The sequence below is a fragment of the Canis aureus genome, chromosome 25 (genome assembly GCF_053574225.1).
Source record: "Canis aureus isolate CA01 chromosome 25, VMU_Caureus_v.1.0, whole genome shotgun sequence".
Taxonomy (NCBI): domain Eukaryota; kingdom Metazoa; phylum Chordata; class Mammalia; order Carnivora; family Canidae; genus Canis; species Canis aureus.
This window is the reverse complement of record NC_135635.1, coordinates 21,771,261-21,792,658: the sequence shown is the minus strand read 5'-3', so window position 1 is coordinate 21,792,658 and position 21,398 is coordinate 21,771,261. Positions and strand designations below refer to the sequence as shown.

Genomic DNA, 21,398 nt, shown 5'->3' with positions numbered 1-21,398 from the left:
GTCAAACCAAATTCAAGATACCCTTTAAGAAGGCAAGAAAGTAAGATATGTCTATGAGAGATCTTTTGTCTACATTGAGTGAAATAAAATTTCATTACTAGACTAGTAAAAAAAACTTTTTAAGTTGAACCTTCTACCATTTTCTGATAATTTCATGCCTACTGTTGGGTCTTAGTTGGCAGAAACTCTGCCTTCTGCCTCTGCATGCCCCCTTCTGCGTCTCTCTGGGCATGTGCTCTAAACATGGTATTTACCACACAACATGTGCATTTGATCGACTCTTTGATACATTCATTTCTAAATTTTCCACTAACATTCAGTCTTCCTGCCAGGCTTATTTAGCCACCCCTTTTGAAAGGTTAAGCTGAAGAAACCCTAGCACTTGTCTATTTTTAAATACCATGAAGTTTTAAAAGTGAATTTAATTTTACCTCTTGTCACATGTTTATGCTGAGGAGTCAGGAAGCCTTTTTCCAATTGCTTTACAGCAAATATCCTTCTAGTCTTTCAGAGTATGCCTCCATTAGATGTAATGAACATTCTCTCATGATTCCTATGTTAGTAATCTTTATCCTCACTTGGAAACTATGGCTCTGAACCCAAAGCGGCGTGCAAATCACAGCCCTCCGGCAGCCACTGCCCTAGCGCGTGGCTCTACCACAGAATCCGCCACAGCCGCTGTCCCTGCCCAGGACCTGTTGGCCAGTGGTTGTATACTAGAAAAGTCCCTCCACGTTCTTTCGGAGTCTAAATTGTGCCTTCTCATTCAGAACTGATGTAAGTCCAAACAAGCAAAACAGATTGGGCTTGTAATTTTGCAGAACTGATTAAAGTTGCAGGGGCCAGATTTGCAGCTTTCGATCTGTGCAGCCATCCAGGCCCCTGCAACCAGAAGGGTGCTGTGCTTGCTTTAATGCTCTGCTGTCACTGTCATGAAATCTTTAGTAATTCTGTTTTTTAAACTTGTGTTTTGTGACATCAGCTGGGACAATGGACCGTGCGTGTGGGCACGCACTCACTTGCATCTCCATTATTCTTTGTCTCCCCCTCCGCATATGGCAGCACAGTGTCCCGTGAACACAGAAGTGCAGGGGGCCCACAGTGCGAGGAACTTCAGCAAGACTCGAAGCAAGTACAAGGTAAGTGTGTTCCATCTATGATTGAGTAAACAGGAGCATTGCGAGCCCTGAGAGGTCATCCTTTTCTTTCACATAACTTCTTCTAATACAGAGGGAAGGCAGCAAAGTCTTGTGTTCTAAGAAACACAAATGACCAAGAAACTCTATCATATCCTTTCTTACTCGTGTTGCTTAACCAACCACTTATTGTGTATATTTGGCAGAGAAAAAAGAGAAAGATAGGGGGACCCCTGGGTGGCTCAGTGGTTGAGCATCTGCCTTTGACTCAGGGCAGGATCCGGGGTGATCCAGTCCCACATTGGCTCCCGGCAGGGAGCCTGCTTCTCCCTCGGCCTATGTCTCTGCCTCTCTTTGTGTCTCTCATGAATAAATAAATTTATTTTTTTAAATAGGACAACCCATAGTCCCTTATCCTTTCAGTTATTATTTACTTACCTCTCTGAAGGCAGAAAGTGTTGGTTGCATGTACATGAATCAGGAAGTAAAATAAAAAACAGTTGAAGTACTTTTGTTTAGTATTTGTATAGTTCTGGGAAGAACAAAATACATACATGTAGGAGGTACAAAATATACATTGTATAATTTCAACACAAGTTATATCTACACAATACAATTATATTTGTTCTTAGAGTTGAAGTTATCATTTGCATTGCACAAGATAAAGATGAATGATAAAATTCATGCTAGCAATTAAAAATTTTAAATTTTACTTTAGGATGACAATAGCAAATAAAAAAACCATAACAAGTCAAGAGAGAAATTGCAGAAGACAGGAGGAAGTATTTTAGTACCTTCGATGGCTCCCCTTTCCTGGTTTTGAAACCAGGGAATCTCACATTTTCATTTAACATGAGCACCGCAAATTATGCAGCCAGCCCGGCAGAGCTAAAACAGAAAATGATGATGGGAAAGTAAAACTTGAAGTAGGGATAGATTTTTATTTTATTTTAGATCTTAAGATTTTTATTTAAATAAGTATTCTACTTCAATCTTATAGATTTTTATTTTATTTTAGATCTTATTATTTATTCATGAGAGACACAGAGAGAGAGAAGCAGAAACATAGGCAGAGGGAGAAGCAGGCTCCCCGCTGGGAGCCCAGGGCGGGACTCGATTCCAGAACCCTGGGATCACGACCTGAGCGGAAGGCAGATGCTCAACTACTGAGCCACCCAGGTGCCCCAGAAAACATTTAAATGACTATTTATTCAGGTAATTACAAAAAAAAATGTGTTAATTCATTCCGAGAGAATTACAGACTACAAAGTTCTCGGTTATCCGCATCATTCAAACCTTTCTTTCCCAGGCATTGGTCAACCTAGAGTCTGCAGTAACAAGGAGCTCCGCTAGAGGGCAGCAGCTACCGCCCGTCGGCCCCAGGGCTCGCGAGCCCGCGATCCCAGCGGTTCCCTGGGACCCCTGAGGAGGTGAAGAGATGCTGAGCCCCGGAGAAGTCGGCTGTTTGTCTTGATGTAAATTTGCTCTGCTGCTTTGTTTCGGGAAGACAATGGGCTTCTTACTCCCAGGACTTGAGGTGTTTCTGTGCCAAAAATGAAGTAGCTGTGTTTTTATCTGCTCACCCCCTAGGACACGTTCCTAAAGTGAAAAGGAACATAATCTGGGGGCGCCTGGGTGCCCAGGTCATGATCCTGGGGTCCTGGGATGGAGCCCCACATCCGGCTCCCTGCTCAGGGGGGAGTGTGTTTCTCCCTCTCTCTCTGCCTCTCCCCCTACTGGTTCTCTCTCTCTCTCTCTCAAATAAATAAATAAAACCTTAAAAAAGAAATTGTAACATAGTCTGAAAGATCATTTGAAACTTAGTTTCCCTGTACAACCCAGTAGTAATTGGTCATTTTTATCTACTACGGGTTTGATCAAAAGGAACAACTCATTTCGCTGAGGCCACTTAGCAGCTAGCAGGTGATAACAATTTTGTAATCATAAAGAGCATGCAGATATCAGAGGGAAAGTGCCAAGGCAAAGGATTAGAAAAGCACTTACAAAATCCACACTCTAGTCACTCAACTTGGCTGGGATTGTTGAAGAATCAGAATGTCCTGAACAGAACAAGAATCTAGAGGTCCGTATTTTAAAGGAAATAATTTGCAGAGATCCCTGTATTTAGCAAGATATGGAGAGCTGTTCAGCGAGTATTAAGGAGGAGCATTGCCCTGCAGATGAGTTGGCTCCAACATAGCTGGCAGTATCGTATTCAGTTGCTCCAACAAGATTTCCCAAATAAAAATCTTGTAAAAAGTGAATTGAAAGTTCTTTGAAACAGGATGTTAAGAAACCACTGTTGTGAATTCAACTCTCTGGAAAGAATTAAGAAAAAGTTCCCTTTATCCCAGCTTATCACAAGCCTCCAGGGCAGTGCTTCTCAAAAGAGGATGTTCCAGCCACTAGGGGTGCGTTTCTAAACTTGCAGGGGTGTTTGAGGTGGTCCCAGTGATTAGAGGCACTACCTCTTTTATTTATTTATTTATTTTGATTTGACTTATTTATTTATGAGAGACACAGAGAGAGAGGCAGAGACATAGGCAGAGGGAGAAGCAGGCTCCCTGGAGGGAGCCTGATGTGGGATTCGATCCTGGGACGGGGATCACGCCCTGAGCCAAAGGCAGATGCTCAACTGCCAAGCCACCAGGGGTCCCACACCTCTTCCTTTTAATACAGTGGAGAGCCAGGGACATTAGCTGCCACAGGTGCACAGGGCACTGCCCCCCAAAAGTAAAGGTATTACTAAATGTCTCTCACAACTTTTAATGCCCTGCCTTAGATTTACAGGTGAAAAATTCTGTTTCTTAGAAACTAAGTCTATTTTGCATGTATTTATTTATTTATTTATTTAATCCATTCATTCATGAAAGACACAGAGAGGCAGAGACACAGGCAGAGGGAGAAGCAGGCTCCATGCAGGGAACCCAACGCAGGACTCGATCCCAGGACCCCAGGATCACGCCCTGGGCCAAAGGCAGGCACTAAACCACTGAGCCACCCAGGGATCCCCTCTATTTTGCATTTAAGCACAAATCATTTGTAGTGTGGTTTTAATAAAATTTGATGTTATAGGAATATGACTATGATATAAGTCAAAGGGAGATTGTGCTTTATTTCATTCAGAATTTTACCACGACTTGACACCATCTCTGAGGATCCTGTCAGCAGCCGTACCTGGTGGAGCCCAGCCACCAAGAGAACACACTGGGAACAGTCTGCATTTATAGCTCTTGATTCACGGTGGTTTCAAGCATACATTTAAATATACCTTTTTAGTCTTTATTCAAAATGTTAAATATAAAAAGATGAATCGAATTGAAGACTTTCCTGTACCTCTTAAATTCCAGCAAACTCATAATCAGATGACCACTTCATTGTTTTTTAGCATGGCTATAGCTGTGCAATTCCATATGTGAATGTTTCTTTTATTTCTTCTTTGTATTGCAGTCAAGCTGTGTGTGTGTGTGTGTGTGTGTGTGTTAGTTTTAATTCTGTGTATTACGGATTATATTTTCTATGGATTTCATTGAAGGGTAGTAAAGGAGAATAACAAAATATTTATCACAAAAGGGGCTTTGGGTCTCATAGGTTTGAAAGCCAAGGCTCTACAGGTCTTCCTTCCATGTGCAGCTATCTCACCATTTCTCCCTGTCTTCCCTACCCTATTTCTGCCCCTTGCACAGGAAGGAATGGGCAGTAACAAGAAATGGTTAGAAGCTAGCGTGTGAAGATTTTATTCTGATTAATAATTTTTAAATAGACGGTTGTAAGTTGAGCATTCTTAAATGATGTCAATATAAGTAAGCATTGTCAAAAGTACATATTAATTATTTCATTCATTAAGTATTACTAAGTACCTTACTAGTAAGGTACTAATAAACAGATAGTGTCTAAATAGCACCAAAATCATTGCTGCTTTAAAGAAAATCTCTTTCTGAAAACCAACCAACCAACAGGGATTTAACAAGAATATTACAATAGGTGACAAAACAATTGCGTGAAATTTTCAACTGGATATTTTGGAAGCACTTGCTAACTCTAACTCTAGGCAAGTTAGGTCTCAATAAGCCAAATCGGAATACATATGCAAGAAAAAAAAATAAAGCTAAATCTTAAAAAGAAATCACATTATGAGAGATAAAGCAACTTTTTTTAAATTTTTATTTATTTATGATAGTCACAGAGAGAGAGAGAGAGAGGCAGAGACACAGGCAGAGGGAGAAGCAGGCTCCATGTAGGGAGCCTGATGTGGGACTCGATCCTGGGTCTTTAGGATCAGGTCCTGGGCTGAAGGCAGCGCTAAACCACTGAGCTACCGGGCTGCCCCATAAAGCAACTTTTTAGAAAAAAAAATATGACAAATAAAATGGGGAAAGACTCTCATTATATCTCAAATACACATGTTTTTTAGAATCGGAATTACATGACTGTGAAATTAGTATATTTTTTAAAGCTCTTTGTATGGCTGGAATCAAACTCTTCATGGTAAATTTGGTAACAGAATGAAATACTCCTCTGCAGCTATTAGAAACAAACTTTACTGTGGAGTTTTTTCCCTTTCCTCTGGCTGCTGGCTAAAATCAAGTATGGAATAGCCAAAGGCAAAGCAGGCTAGGGAAGGGTGGCTATGTGACTAGGAGCAGGTCGCCTGACTTCTCAATGCCTGGGTTTCCTTATATGGTAGCACCATATTAAATGAATTAGTTCATATTATGTGCTTAGAACAGTGTCCAACATTTATAGTAAGAGGCACATAGCAAACAGTGTTATATCTCTTTTCCAAACCAGAAACATGAAGACTGTTGGTGGGAACAATTGCCTAACTTTAGGAAAGGCCATCTTGACCCAATTAAATAGTCACATGACTTGCTTAATATTTCAGGGCTCCAGATGTGAGAGATGCCAAACAGTCCAAATGTAATTAAGAGTGTTTGACAGCCTGCTAATCCTAGGGTGTTCCTGACTAAGCTGTATTCAGCTGTTCTAGTTAGAAAAATGGAAAATTTGTGTGGATTTAGATATTGGTGTTTCCCGAAGAAATTCTGAATTATCTCATTGGCAAGCAGCTTCCGGAAAGGTGGCTATTGACTCTGACCACAGTGAACCCAAGAACTCATGATCCTCTGACCCAGAGAAAAAAAAAAAAAAAAAGAACTCACGTGAGAACTGATTAGGTGGCAAGACAGCAGGAAAACTAGTTTTACAACCTATCAGGTGGCTACAGGTTGGTCACATAATGTGGGGGAGCAGGAAAAAATGTGGGGCTACCACGTTTCACAGGGGGCCATCCGCGCAGAATACACTGCGTGGGAACGGGTTCTGGTCCTTCACGCAGCTCTGCAGTCCCAGAAAAGGCCTAATGCAGCTGGGGCATGAGGGCCCATCACACCACGTGGAAGCTACATCTGTTTGCCTTCCTTCTCGGCTTTCCGCGGCGTTGCATAACCACTGACCTTGCCCAGAGAGAAATGCAAAGGAGGTTTTAGATTATGTCATTTAGTCCTTAGAACTATCCTACCTCATTAAAACCATTGTCTTTACAGGCAAGAGAAACATAGATTTAGAGAAGTAGTAGCACTTGAGGTCACAAAGCTAAGTGAGCCTCACTCCAGGCTGCCCCACACCAAATTCCATGCTCTCGACCTATATGCTAGACTGCCTCCTTGGAACCAAGTACCATAAGTGTTTGTTTAGTGTTCTAACCCTCAGGGAGCTCCAAACACTCATGGACCTTGAATCACCACCCTCTCCATTATGCAGATAAGGACACAGGCAAAACAATGTGTAAGTCCTTTCCCCAAATGCATATGGGTAACTAGTGGAGGTAGGATTCACACCCCGGTCTTTTAAATCTAAGTAGAATTTACAATAGGAGTGTCGAGAAAGAATGAGGTGAGCTATGCTGAGCACCTCATGGCAGGGGAAAGATTCGGAGATCAGGACCTCAGCCTAATTTTGCCTTTGCTTTTACAGGAATAGAGTTAGCTAATAATCACCTGCATCCTGATTGCTGCATTCGTACACTTGAGCTATACTCCCTTTCTCTAGATGGTACATAGGATTTGTATAATCTGGAAATGTCAAGGCACTTGGGTGGCTCAGTGACTGTCTGCCTTTGGCTCAGGTCCTGATCCTGGGGTCCTGGCATCCAGTGCCGCCGCATGGGGCTCCCCACGAGGAGTCTGCTTCTCCCTCTGCCTATGTCTCTGCCTCTCTCTGTGTCTCTCATGAATAAATAAATAAAATATTTTTTAAAAATCTGGAAATGTCTTCTCTGTTGGAGATGAATATTCGAGATTTAAGCAATATCCTCAAGACCTCATGGAAATCCCCCACGGGGTTAATAAGCAAACCCTAACTGTCCAGGATGCCAAGAGCTAGAACACCACAAGATGAGAAACTTCCATCCCTCTGGAGGACGAACCTCTGAATTTTGCAGAAAATGCCATTTGCAGGCTTACTCCACTATTTTTCTCTAATAACCGGTTACTTATTAGGAATTTCAGAAGATCTGGTGAAGGGAGGGTAGCTGAATCAATAGGACAAGAGAAATAACCTGTATGGATCTCTGTTATAGTTTACTCCCCTGGGCTGGTCTTGAGGTGCTGTGCCGCCCAGTCTCAAAACGCTGGCAGGCATCATGAGCAATTGTTCCAAGGAGGCCCACATTGGGCTCCTCGCAGGGATCCTGCTTCTCCCTCTACCTGTGTCTCTGCCTCTGTGTGTCTCTCATGAATAAGTAAATAAAATCTTTAAAAAAAAAAAAAAAAAGGAAGGAAGAAAGAAAGAAAAAGAAATGTAAGTATATCAAAAATATCCTAAATGGAAACTTTGGGGGGAAATTCAAAAATAGAAATTAGAAGGTTTTTTTGCCTCTTCTAGTCTAGTAACTTTGTTTTCTGTGTGAGCTGGAGAGCATATATTCTCCCACTGTGAGACGAGAGGGGGTCAGACACCGCAAACTACCCACAGGTGCCTTGGGCAGGAACTGCTAATGCTAAATCACATACAGTTTATTGCAGACCTAGATTAAAACGGAAGGAGAAAGATTCCTGCAACATGGCCTTGGGTGTCTGATAACAGTGCTTTGGAGCTTGACAGATGTGAAGCTGAGCGATTCCCCTTTACCTCTGCCAAAATATATGTTTCCCAACAGCCAGAAAGATAAAATGACTAAAGCCACGAATGAGAGGAGGGGAGTTGAGTATTAAAAATTTGAGATGTCTTGCAGAATGACGCTAAGCCCTGTGAGGAAAACCAGCACGTCGGCATTCTTATCACAGCCAACTCTCCAGGAAAGGAAACCTAGCCTCCGGAGGCAAGTGTCAGAGTTTACTGGTTATAAAGGGATAGAGCCACAGTGACTTGCAAAGTGGCAAACCAACTCATCCAGCCTGATAACCAGTTCCTTGAAACCGGGCAGTCTGGGGGATTTCCAGCCAGATCTGGAAATGTGCAAGAATGGGCCTTCACCGCCAGGAAAATGAGGCGCATCAAACACCGAGGGCGCTCCAAATGACCGCCCGGACAAGTGGAATCGGGGAGTGTGCAGTGGCCTGTGCCTAACTTCTCAGTCAGAAAAAGGTCAAGGTGGTTATCGTTCTCTAAGTTTGGGTAGGAAGGCCAGCCAGTCTGATTTCACAATAGAGAAGGCAAGCCCTCCTGATCTGATGTTATCTATTACGATTCTCCTTCTTGTTCCCTCTCCACCAGGCACACTGGCCTCCTTGTTCCTCAGACAAGCTGCACGTGCTCCTGAGGGCCCTTGTCCTTGCTGTTCTCTCTACCTGGAATGTTCTTCCTCTAGATTTCCTCATGGCCCCCTCTCTCACTCCCTTGGAGTCTTTGCTGAAATTTTACTTTCCCAATAAGACCCGCTCTATTCATTTAATGTTGCTGCCATAACAAGTTACCAAAAACATAGTGATTTTTAAAATATTGTATTTATTATTTATTTAACAGAGAGAGCACAAGCAGGGGGAGCGGGAGAGGGAGAAGCAGACTCCCCGCTGAGCAGGGAGACTGATGCAGGGCTCCATCACAGGACTCCAGGATCATGAATCCCAGGACTCCAGGATCATGACCTGAGCTGAAGGCAGACACTTAACTGACTAAGCCACCCAGGCACCCAAAAATATAGTGATTTAAAACAACACAAACTTATTCCCTTACAGTCTGTTGGTTAGAAGTTCAGTATGGGGGATGACTGAGTGGCTCAGCGGTTGAGCATCTGCCTTCAGCCCAGGTCATGATCCCGGAGTCCTGGGATCTAGTCCCACAACAGGCTTCCTTCATGGAGCCTGCTTCTCCCTCTGCCTCTCTCTCTCTCTGTGTCTCTCATTAATAAATAAATAAAATCTTTGAGGGGAAAAAAAAGAAGTCCAGTATGGAAGCTGGAAGTCAGAAGTTCACTAAAATCAAGGTGTTGGTGGTCTGCATTCCTTTCTGAAGGTCTTAGGGGAGGATCCATCTTCTACTTCTTTGGGTTGTTGATGGAATTTAAGTCCTTGTGAGTGTAGGACTGAAGTTCCTATTTCCTTGCTGGCTTCCAGCCCACTTCTAGAGGCTTCCCACATCCTTTAGCATGACTACCTTCAAAGCCAGTGACGACAGATTAAGCCCCTCTCCCACTTCATGGCTTTCTTTTTTTTTGTTCTCTTCTCTCCTACAGAACCAGGAAAGATTCTCCACTTTTGATATTGTATGTGATTAGACTGGGCATACCTGGATAATCCAGGATAATTTCACCATATCACACCTGCAAAGCTTCTTTTGCAATATAAGCTAAATCACAGGATTCAGGGATTAGGCCATGAATATCTTTGAGGGAGCATTCAACATATTTAAAATCATGACAATTTAGTCAAGTTACCCAAGAGGAGAACAAATAACTTTATTTCAAACCCAATTCAGGATTATCCATCCTCTCCTCTAATCAGAGTTTGCTTGAAACCCAATGTAACATGTATCTCAAGGTGTTATATGTATCACTGACCATCCTTCCTAAGCCCAAGGCCTCTAACGGAAATTCTTCTGATCCCAGTAATTGATGACAGGACAGCTGTGCTGGGTATGTAACCTTTTCCCATAGTCACAGCTGATTAGAGCTGGGAAGACACTTTACCCAAAGGGCCACCAGTCCAGTGATTCTTTGATTTGAGCAAACAAGATCTAAAAATAATGGACAAACAACGATATAACTAATATTTTCCAAAGTCTGTTGTGTTCCAGGCTTGTATATAGCTCCTTACCTCTACTCTGTGAGTACAATTCACCCCACATGTAACATATACATATGTGTCAATATTCACACTACCCTATGATGAATGCTCTCCTACTAAATCCAAAAGAAGAACCCAGGTAGCCAATCTCTAAAGTTCACACTCCTATTACTGCCTTCTAACTGGGAAGGAACAATTCCAGAGAAGCCAAATATATATTTTTAATGAAAAATTCCTTCCTTTTTCCTTTCTTAATGACATGAAGTATATATTTGTATGTCCTAAAATGTATATAAGTGCAATAATATTTTATATATTATTTTAAATAAAGATATCCTAAATGTCATTCAAATGTTATGAATGACATTAATACAGTAATATTGGCGTTTGAATTAAAACAGAATTACACTTAAAAAAATCACTGTTGCATATAAATGTCATTAATCTCTCTGGACTATAAAACTAGAATAAAATTCATAAATGAACACACATCATGATTTCTCCACAGATGGATTCTACTTAAGCTAGGTAGACATAAAATGAAAAGGCTAATATTTACCCAATTTAAACAGGTATTTAAGGAAAGGCATATTTTAGGATACCCATTAATTCTTAAATCAGGTTATAAACTTTGATTGAGAAAACCTTTTCATCACATACCAGTGGGCACATGATATCCACACGACTTACCACTGGTGATATCAGCCTTGATCATTTGGTTAAGGTGGTGTTTGCCAGGCTTCTTCACTGTAAAGTCACTAATTTTTCTTTCCATGCTCTAACTTTGGATGTGAACCACTAAGTCCAGTCCACATTTAAGTGATGTTTTGTTTACTATTTATTTTGAAAATATTTCAAACTTCTAAGAAAAATACATAAGCAGTGTGATTTACCCCCACATACTCTTCCAGTATTCATCACTGATAACATTTTCCACATCTATTTTATCAATTTCTTTGCCATGCTCCCTCTACAAATATATATATTATTGCTATTCAAATTACTATCTTCTGACTGAAGCATTTCCAAGTAAGTTGTAGGCAACATAATCCTCTATCTCAAGTATTTCAGCATGTATATTCTTTTTCTTAAAAAAGATTTTATTTATTTATTTGAGACAAAGAGAGAGCATGAGCAGGGGGGAGGGGTAGAGGGAAAGGGAAGAACAAATTCCCTGGTCAGCAGGGAGCCTGATGTAGGACTCTATCCCAGGACCCGGGGATCATGACCTGAGCTGAAGGCAGCTGCTTAACCAACTCAGCCATGCAGCTGCCCAGCAGTACATATATTCTAAGAACAAGGAGTTCTTAACCCATAATCAAAGAATCCTTTCATCATCAATGTGATGATCAATTTCAGGAAATTTAACATTAATGAAATACTATTATTGAACATATGGCCCAGCATTTCTGCTGTTGTCTGTGATGGAGTATCTGGTACTGGCTCTCTTGCCTTAGTTATAAAATTAGGCACAATGTCTAAGGCAAGTATCTTCAGACATTGGAGAAGAAGCAACACAAGGCCAACTAGGCAACACAAGCGTGCAATCAATTCCTGAAGGCAGGGAAATATAAGAGGTAAGCCTCCTGAAGCACTTGGCTCCCTGCCTGGGGAAAATTTCCCTGATTGCCGCGTTGCCATCTGGAATCCAAGCAGAGAAGGGCAGTCCCTCTGATCTGGAGAGGAAAAGATTGGAGTTAGGGGCAGCTGAAGCCCTGGAATCTGCAAGGCAAGGCCCCAGAGAGGCAGGAGCTGTGCAGCCTATAATCATGAGTTTATGCTGATACTTCCAATTCTCACCCAACATCATTAGGCCTCCCCTAGTCTCCTCCTACTCCATATATCTTGCTCTTTTTCAGAAACCCAGTGTGAGAGCACACAGGCAAGTTAAGTCACCATTGTCATTGTCGAGTCTCCCATCTGAGGAAAAGCTTGCCAGTAGTGAGGTGGGCAGAAGGAGCAACGTGGAGCACAGCAATCACTGGTGTGAAACTCAAAACTAATGATATTAAACCCCAAAAATAATGGATTTGGTGAGAGAGTGCACCAAGTCTAAATAGGACTTTAGGGATCCCTGGGTGGCGCAGCGGTTTGGTGCCTGCCTTTGGCCCAGGGCGCGATCCTGGAGACCCGGGATCGAATCCCACGTCGGGCTCCCGGTGCATGGAGCCTGCTTCTCCCTCTGCCTGTGTCTCTGCCTCTCTCTCTCTGTGTGTGTGACTATCATAAATAAATAAAACATTTAAAAATAAATAAATAAATAGGACTTTAGAGGGTAGACAATACCATATTGTGCCTCTTCATGCATCAATCATTATATTCTCTAACCAGAATTCCAAGTTATTTAATTGTAGTTTACTCTTAAATTAGCTAGATAATTACCTCTCGCCACAACTTCTTCATTCCTAAGCTCTTTCTCTTGATTCCTTGCTTTGTTGTCTGGTGTCCATCTTTCAGTGGTTCTTTCAAGAGAAACCCTCTTGAGGTTTATGGGTTTATTTTCCCTTGAGTCAATGATTCTCAACCTTGGCTTCATACTGTAATGACCTGAGAGCTTCTGAAAAACCAATGACTTTTGGCTATCATTCCAAACCAATTCAATCAGTTTCTCTAACAGTATGATCCACGCAACAGTATTTTTAAAAAATTCTCAAAGGGTCCTAACGTACAGACAAGTAAATATCTCCAATCTCAGAGAAATTACACTAAGAGAATAAGCGCTCTTAGTAGGAAAAAAAAAAAGGCCAAAGGAAGTTACAAACAAGGGTCAAAGAAGCAGCCTGGTTGAGAATCACTGCTTTATTCTTTCAGATTTGAGAATTTGTTGTCTCTATACTAGAGACTCTTTGGGTGGGCTTTTAAAAACTGTATCACATTTTTGTTCCCTCAGAATTTCGTATGCATAAGAATCACCTAAAAATCTGGTCACGTGCAGATTCTGATTCAGTAGATATGGAATGGCAGCAGAGATCCTGCATTCCTAATAAGCTCCCAAGTAATCCCGGGGCTGCTGGTGCGTGAGTCGCATTTCTGAACAACAAAGGTATAAACCTTCTCCTCTGTCTTCGGTAGAGAAGATTGCTAGGGAGGAATCTGAAGCTATCTGTACTTGACCTTTTTTTTTTTTTTTTTTGCCTTCTTTCTGGATGTCCATATGAATTTCTGTTTAATCTTTGAAATCCAGATTTAGTTAGGTTACACGTATTAACAAAGTATAAAATGAAGATTCTCACCCTGATACTGCATTTGCTTTGAACTTTTTCTTTTAGTGCCTGTGAGGCCCAAATCTGCATCAGTTCCTACTGTTCCCGAGGATTCCACATAGGATTGATATGATACCTGGCCTACACAGTGGCTGAGATGTCTGCTTCCTTCTTTCACACATTCATTCCTACAATAAAGTGCCCATCAGTTGAGGTAACTGGAATTAGTTTGTTCCTTGCAACCAAAAGAAATTTATTAAAACAATTAGAAACCATAGATTTGAAAATATTCAATATAAAAATAAAGATTGCATAGAATGCTACATCAAAAAGCAACATTAGTGCAAAAAAAAAGTACTTACAGTAATGATTGGCAAGAAGTGGGAGAAGGGGCCGAGAAGTTTCCCAATTTCAGTGTCTTTCTTACTATTTGAACTAGATCAGCTAACAGATGATAAATAAGAGAAAAGCTTAAAAAAGAAAAGTTATAGTGCCAAAAAAAGAAAGGGAAAGTTTAAAGTGTGGTGCTAAAGGATCTTGGAAGACTTAACCAATTAAAAGCTGAAAACTGGGACATAAAAAATTCTTAAAGAAATAGTAGGGCAGGGATCCCTGGGTGGCGCAGCGGTTTGGCGCCTGCCTTTGGCCCAGGGCGCGATCCTGGAGACCCGGGATCGAATCCCACGTCAGGCTCCTGGTGCATGGAGCCTGCTTCTCCCTCTCTCTGCCTGTGTCTCTGCCTCTCTCTCTCTCTGTAACTATCATAAATAAATAAAAATTAAAAATAAAAAAAAGAAATAGTAGGGCAAGATTTTAAACTAGGAGAATTATAAAAACTCATAAAACAAAAGTACGACATGAGCTACAAAATAAGATTAGAGCAAGAAAATAAAATTCAAAAGGAAACCAGAAAGTTAAAGTAACTTGTTAAAACTAAAATAAAAATGAAGTCAGTTGTAAAATAATTTTAAATAGATAAAATTCAAAAATAAAAGGTTGAAAGTCAGCAGGGTAATGAGATATAAATTAGGATATGAGAGGGGCACCTGGGTGGTTGGGTGGTTGGGCATCTGTCTTTGGCCTAGGTCGTGATCCTGGGGTCCTGGAATCAAGTCCCACCTCAGGCTCCCTCCAGGGAGCCTGCTTCTCCCTCTGCCTGTGACTCTGCCTCTCTCTGTGTGTCTGTCGCGAATAAATAAATAAAATCTTTTTTTAAAAAAAAGATAGGGGCAGCTGGGGTGGCCCAGTGGTTTGGCGCCGCCTTCGGCCCAGTGTGTGATCCTGGAGACCCGGGATCGGGTCCCACGTCAGGCTCCCTGCATGGAGCCTGCTTCTCCCTCTGCCTATGTCTCTGCCTCTCTCTCTCTCTCTCTCTCTCTCTCTCTGTCATGAATAAATAAATAAAATCTTAAATTTTTTTTTAAATAAAAAAAAAGGATATGAGATACTTGTTTAAAACGTGAGATTAGGGGGATCCCTGTGTGGCTTAGTGGTTTAGCGCCTGCCTTCGCCCCAGGTTGTGATCCTGGAGTCCTGGGATGGAGTCCCAGTATCAATCTCAAATTGGGTTCCCTGCATGGGGCCTGCCTCACCCTCTGCCTGTGTCTCTGCCTCTCTCTCTTTCCTCCTCTGCGAGTGTCTCTCATGAATAAATAAATAAAATCTTAAAAAAAAAAAAAAGCATGAGAGTAGAATTAAAGGGAAATACAATTAGATAATTTACATAGATTTAAAATGCCTCCAGAATATTTTTTAAAAAATAAAAAGTTTGAAAGTTAGAGGGATAGAGAGGAGAAAAAAATGTTTTGAAACATAGCAAGGCGTAAGAAAGCATGGTGCTTATTGTCTTGCCCTGAGATAATCTGCTAATGAAATAGTGGTGTCTTCGGGTGGAACCTGAGGGGACAGAGAGCAATGTGACACCTTGGTCATGGAGACTTCCCCTTTGCTCCCCTCAGCAAGTGCCAAAGGCCAGCCTCACCAGCAGTAATCAGAGAAGACAGATAGGAGGTATTAATACAGCAAACTCACAGCTGGATGGCACCAACCTGACCCAGGAGAAACTCCCTAGCCTGCCAGCTACATTCCCTCTTGGATTATCTCCTCCAAATTTAGCCCACTTTCAGAGTCAGGGGAAACTACTTTCTCTAGATTAATAACCTACAAAGCATCAGGTGTCAGCAGTTGTCTTATGTCTCTAGACAATTTTTTAGGAACTGTAGTACAGCCCCCTGATAAAAAGGGTATTTATTTAACACATGTTTATTGGGCATCTTCCCTATCCCGAGCAGTGTGCTAGACTCCAGGAATACCTTAATGAGTTAGTAACAGAGCTCCCTTAACAGAGATCTAGACTCACTGCATGGAAAGGACAGAGGAGTTCTAATAGGTTTTTCTTTTTTAAAGATTTATCCATTAATATGAGAGGGAGAGAGAGCATGTGTGAGAGTGAACAGGGAGAAGGACAGAGAGAGAGAGTCCTGAAGCAGACTCCCCGCTGAGAGTGGAGCATAACAGGGGCTCCATCCCAGGACCCAGAGATCACAACCTGAGCTGAATCAAGAGTTGGCTGCTTAACCCACTGAGACCCAGGTCCCCCTAGATAGTTTTAATACACTAGTGATGACACAAAGAGAAGGGTTGGCTCTGAGCAGGAGGGCCACCTGAGAAGTGAGGGTGTGGGAGGAGGTAGGGGGGCAGAGTTTAGGGTTTGGGGATATTACATTGAGTGGGATGAATTCTCTTGATGAAGGAGGGTTTGTTCTGAGCATGAGGAATCTGGAGGCAAGTGGAGGTCTTGAGGTAAGTGGGAGAGAGAGGGCTGGGAGGGTCATAAAGGAAACTGGAGAAGGAGCTAAGAACAAGTAAACAGTCTGACACACAGCAGCGAGGGCCAAGCACCAAGTGGAGGCTGGGGTGGTGCCATGATGAGTGGCAGGGTTTGGGTGACCAGGTGTGGGAGACACAACTAATTACAATACAATGTGAAAAGTCCCAGTATGACAGGGTAATTTATTGAGACATTAATCTGTGTCTGCTTGTATTGATTTTGTATTTTGCTCTCCATCTATTTTCAAGGATGACTTCAGGGCTCTCTGGGTCAGAGAAGTTTGGGGTTAAATGCTTGAAGAAAATCTCCTGCTAGGCCTCTTTTAAAGCAGAGGTCTTGAAGTGACCTCCAGGCTAATACTTTTACAGGTATGCTTCATTTATAATGAAGAGTGTTTTGAAGTTTTAAAAAAACTGTGGGCAATATTTGAAAGTAGATTTCACCTTAAAATGTAGATTTTAGTGTTTCCTGGGGAAACTGGATGGCCTGACAATACTGGGCTGCACTTTCATCTGGCTCCAATTAGTTGGAGCTGAGTAATGTCTGCCTCTTTTAAGAGGTTACGACCCCCAGTTTCCTGTGATCCCTACCATTCCCTGTGGTCTTACACTTAACCAACACCACTAATGTAGCTTACATGCTTGTCCCTAGAACCGTCCATCGGAAGAAGTAGGCATGGAAGCAGGAAGGCCTGTGGGCTCTCGGGTCTACAGTTCCTTGGTGTGGCAAAGACACAGAGGAAGAATGCAGACCCAATGCAGACCCAATGCCCTTACGGTCTGGATCATCCAGCCTTGGCAAAGACTCCTACCCAGAAAGAAGCAGAGGAGCCAGGGATACCAAGCAGCAGGTGTGGATACTGACAGTTATCTAGGACAATCTGAGACTAAAGGAATTCTTCCTCTGTAATCATGGTAACCCAGGTTCTTGTGAAATCCTAAAGTAGGTAGGAGTAGGAGAGCTCACAGTGACACAATTGTTTTCCACTAGCCTTTGGAGAGGTGGCTTGAGGTTACAATTAATGACAGAAAACAAGCACTCACATCACTTCTTGCACATACACGTTTGCAGAAGATATTTTTTTAAGATTATATTTTATTTATTCATGAGAGGCACAGAGAGAGAGAGAGAGAGAGGCAGAGACACAGGCAGAGGAGAAGCAGGTTCCATGCAGGGAGCCCGACGTGGGAGTGGATCCTGAGTCTCCAGGACCACAACCCGGGCCAAAGGCGGCGCTAAACCGCTGGGCCACCATGGCTGCCCTTGCAGCAGATTTTAAACACCAAAGTGGAGATTTAAGGAAAGGGCTAAGAGAACACAAAGCAAAGGAGTGAGTGAGGTTAAGTTTGGGTAGGATAGTTTTGGAAGTTTTTGAGAGAGGATTTAATTTGGGTTTTGAAGCACAAGTAGGAGGCCTCCAAATAAAGGCCATTCTTCTCAAAGGCAAGCATTTGAGAGTACAAAGCATATTCAGGGACATGTGGCAGTTCAGGGCAGCTAGGGCATCAGATACCTATTTCTGGTGGGGGACGGGGAGTCAAAGATGAGATAGAATAGAAGGGGGTGAAATGAGAAGGGAAGGTTTAAGCTTTCATGCCTGTTTCCTGTAATGGGGAGTCCCTGGCCATTTTTACCATACGATTGTGCTGGCAGTATGGCCAGTGCTTGGGGGAAAGGAAGACTGGACAAAGGCCACTGAGTAGATTCTTGCAATAATGTAGGTGAGAGATGATAAAGCCTGAAACTAGGGCAATGATTGTGGGAATGGAGAGAATGGTTTGGATTTCAACAACCATATATTGAGTGCTTACTGCGTGCCAGGTATTGTGCTTGGTGCTGAGCATACACTGATAAATAGATGACGCTAGCTCTTGCCTTGAAGAAGCTCATTCACCAGGGGACAAAGGTTACCACACCTGGCAGAGCCAGCTAAGAGCTAAAGCATTCGGGAGCTTCAAGCCTTAGCTGCATGTGTTGTGTAATCCATCACCGGTAGAATTCAGAGGGTCCCACTCATTTCTACACAGGTTCAGGAGCCATCGGACAGCTGTTCATCCTCCTTGTTCGGAAACTTACTCCATCTGCCGGGCTATTGTAGCTTGTTCTCTTTAATTCAAGGGATGGAGAAATAATCAGAATATTGTTTAATTTCAAAGAAGATATTTAAGTAGATAATTTTTTAACATAGTAAGTTGCAATCATTTAGGATAAGATGGAATTGATATTAACTCTCTTGTCAGGGGAACTCAGTTAATGCTTTAATATTGTATCTTATAATTTTATTGTGACAATAAATTCAATCAGCTTCCAAACCACTCTGAGTCTTTTCCCATTTGCAAGCATGGGATGCCAACTGCCTTTGGCTGTTTACCACCTGCTGACGTCTCCATGTCACACAGTACCTGGTGTCTGTGTGTACATATACACCAGCATACACACACTATGTCAGGGGTGATATATGCTGTGAGAAAAAAAATGAGTAAAAATAAAGAATGATGGGAGAGAACTGGTATTTTATATATGGCCCTTGGGCTGCTCAGGGAGGGCCTCTCTCAAGAAGCAGCATTTGAGCAGAGATCTATTAAAGGCAGGGGGAAGGTGTGGGGTGGGATTGGAATCAGCCATCCAAACAGCTAGGGTTGAGGGTTGCAAGCAGATGGATGAGGGAGAACAAATATTCTGGGTAAGCATCAAGCTTGCCCTCTTGGAAGACGGGACAAGTGTAGATCTAGGAAGTGAAAAGCGGTAAAGGGATAGGACAGGATGTGCCCATTGATGGGACTGGAGATTTACTCCTTTAACCTGGCATTTTTCGTAAGTCATCTGAAAAAAATCCAGTGCAGAGGGATACTGATCACTGGTTGTTACAATAATGATTGGCAAGTGCCTGGGAACTTGTGAGGTTTTATCAGAAGTTTTGAGCACCATAATGGGTGATAAGATTTGTAGATGCGGATCATTGCTGTATCCCCAATGCCTGGCACATAGCAGGAGCTCGATATAAACTTGTTGAGTGCATGTTTGAAGTCTTTCTTTGCTTTTTCAGCGCTCGCTTCAGCAGCACATATATATCTTTGCCTTTTCAACTTTCAGGATATTATTAATAACTAAACTGTCTAGGACATTATGCCCACCTATCATTAAAAGGCAAACAACAATGGATTCATCTTGTGCTCTGTGAACGTCTGTTAGCTTATAGCAGTTGTCTCCAGGGTGGCCCTCGCTGTGCCCTTTACACTGGACAGTACACAACCACTCTATGATGTCTCTGCAAACACTGGCACCTGACCTGTCCAGATATTACTGGCAATGCCAGAGATCGCTTTCCATCACAAGACCAAAACCGTACTTGCAGGAGGTAGTGGTGCTTCCCTACTTTTGTTACATCGCTCGGTGTTCTCGGTTATCTAAAGGGCATCACGAATTCCAGACTCCTTCACACTAATTACTCATTTTAGATCATTTCTAAACATGCATATTTTTAGAAGTCTTACAAGACCAAATAAACCTCGACACTTCGAAAAAGTGAAAGCGTGAGATCGGACCTTTTTTTTCTCTCCCCCCCCCCCCCCCAAGCGAAGGGATTCGTAAATAATTTTTTTAAATCAGACGTTAAAAAGATAAATCCAAAAGAAAAAAAAAAAGAAGAAAAAACAATCCATCCCTCCAGCTCCTAACACTGCATTAATTCCCTTCACTTTACTGCACCACGCAGAACCACTGGTGCGACAAAAAAAACCTTCTTTTACCGGATACCCTGCACGCAAGGCCCCGACGGACTGGATCACAGTTAACTAGCTCCTGCGGCGCTTCACCAGTGGGCGCTCGGTCGGCAGAACGGAGGCGCGTGCGAGCGGCAGCGCCTGGGCAGCCGGGCCCTCCGCTCCGCGCCGCCTCCCGGGGCTCCCACGGCGAGACGCGGCCCGGGCGCGGGGCAGGACGGGGTCTGGCCGCAGTCCCGGCGCGCCCGGGTGCGTCCTCCTCCTCCTCCTCCTCCGCCTCCGCCGCCCCCGCCCCCGCCCGGCCGCCGCGGCCCGGGTTCGACGTCCCCGCCCCCAGGCCCGCCCCGCGCCGCCGTCGACCTTCCTCTAACCCGCGCCGAGGAGGGCGGCTCGGAAACTGCTGTGTCAGAAGGGTTCGAGGAGCCCGGGGTCGGCGCCAGCTTTAATTCGGGAGGAATGACTACCTCGGGCCGGCCCGCTCGGACTCAGCAGGGAGCACCGCGTCGCAGCTGTCGGCAGGGCGCGTCCTCAGCCCCGCCCGGGGCCCTCCCCGCGGCCCTCCCCGCGGCCCTCCGCCTCCCGCCTCCCGCTCCCGCTCCCGCTCCCGGGGCGCCCGCGGCTGGGGGGGCCGACTGCGCACGCGCGGAACGCCGCGAGCCGCCGCCTCCCCGCCCCCGCCCCGCCCCGCCCCGCCCCGCCTCACGTGCCGCGCAGCGTGCGCCTGGGCATGTGCGGGCGCACGTGACAGCGCCGCGTCCGGCTCCGGCTCCCTCACCCCGCGCGGCTGTACTTTGAACCCGGCGTGGGAGGGGGGAGGAGGGAGGGGAGGATGGGGAGGGACGCCGGCCTCCGGGAGCGTGATACCGTCCGCAGGTTTATCGCTAGGCAACCTAAGAATGCTGCTCTCTTTCCAACCCTAGAGCTCCTTGAAGATCTCAAGGCTGAGGACGTCGTTGCCCCCGCGCTTTAAGGCTCCGCGGAGCAGCGCTGGTGCGGAGACGCAGGGAGCTGGCGTGGGGCGTGGGGCGTGGGGCGGGGGGGGCGGGCCAGGGTTCCGAGGTGCACGTGGCAACCGCGGAGCCCAGAAATAGAGCCTGGGTCGCGCGCCCTGGAGCCGGCCGAGCTCTCCGGGGGTGCGGGCTCGCCCCAGGTCTCTTCGCCTGCTGGTCACGTGAGGAGCACCCAGCTCCCGCAGAGCCGCGCGGAGGAGCCTTGCTCGGCAGAGGTGCTCGCAATCCCAGCCCCGCGGGAGGCGCCGTAGGAGGAGAAGTCCTTGTCTTTAA

At 44.1% G+C, this 21,398-nt stretch overlaps 2 long non-coding RNA genes across 12 annotated transcripts; one reads left to right on the top strand and one right to left on the bottom strand.

Moving 5' to 3' along the window:
• Positions 1-115: 115 nt before the first annotated feature.
• On the top strand, positions 116-6,293 carry LOC144297076 (uncharacterized). The gene is made up of 2 exons (XR_013364138.1): positions 116-1,139; positions 2,446-6,293. It is a non-coding gene; the product is annotated as an uncharacterized LOC144297076 (long non-coding RNA).
• On the bottom strand, positions 1,794-20,729 carry LOC144297075 (uncharacterized). Of its 11 annotated transcripts, XR_013364129.1 has the most exons (8): positions 20,580-20,729; positions 18,205-18,499; positions 14,610-14,745; positions 13,926-14,007; positions 13,594-13,798; positions 12,743-12,917; positions 7,696-7,889; positions 5,037-6,592 (listed from the first exon to the last, which is right to left on the bottom strand). It is a non-coding gene; the product is annotated as an uncharacterized LOC144297075 (long non-coding RNA). The 11 variants fall into 11 exon arrangements; XR_013364134.1 differs by lacking the exons at positions 5,037-6,592; positions 7,696-7,889 and adding an exon at positions 1,794-2,679; XR_013364135.1 differs by lacking the exon at positions 7,696-7,889 and having other exon boundaries at positions 5,039-6,592; positions 18,310-18,499.
• Between the last annotated feature and the right edge of the window lie 669 nt (positions 20,730-21,398).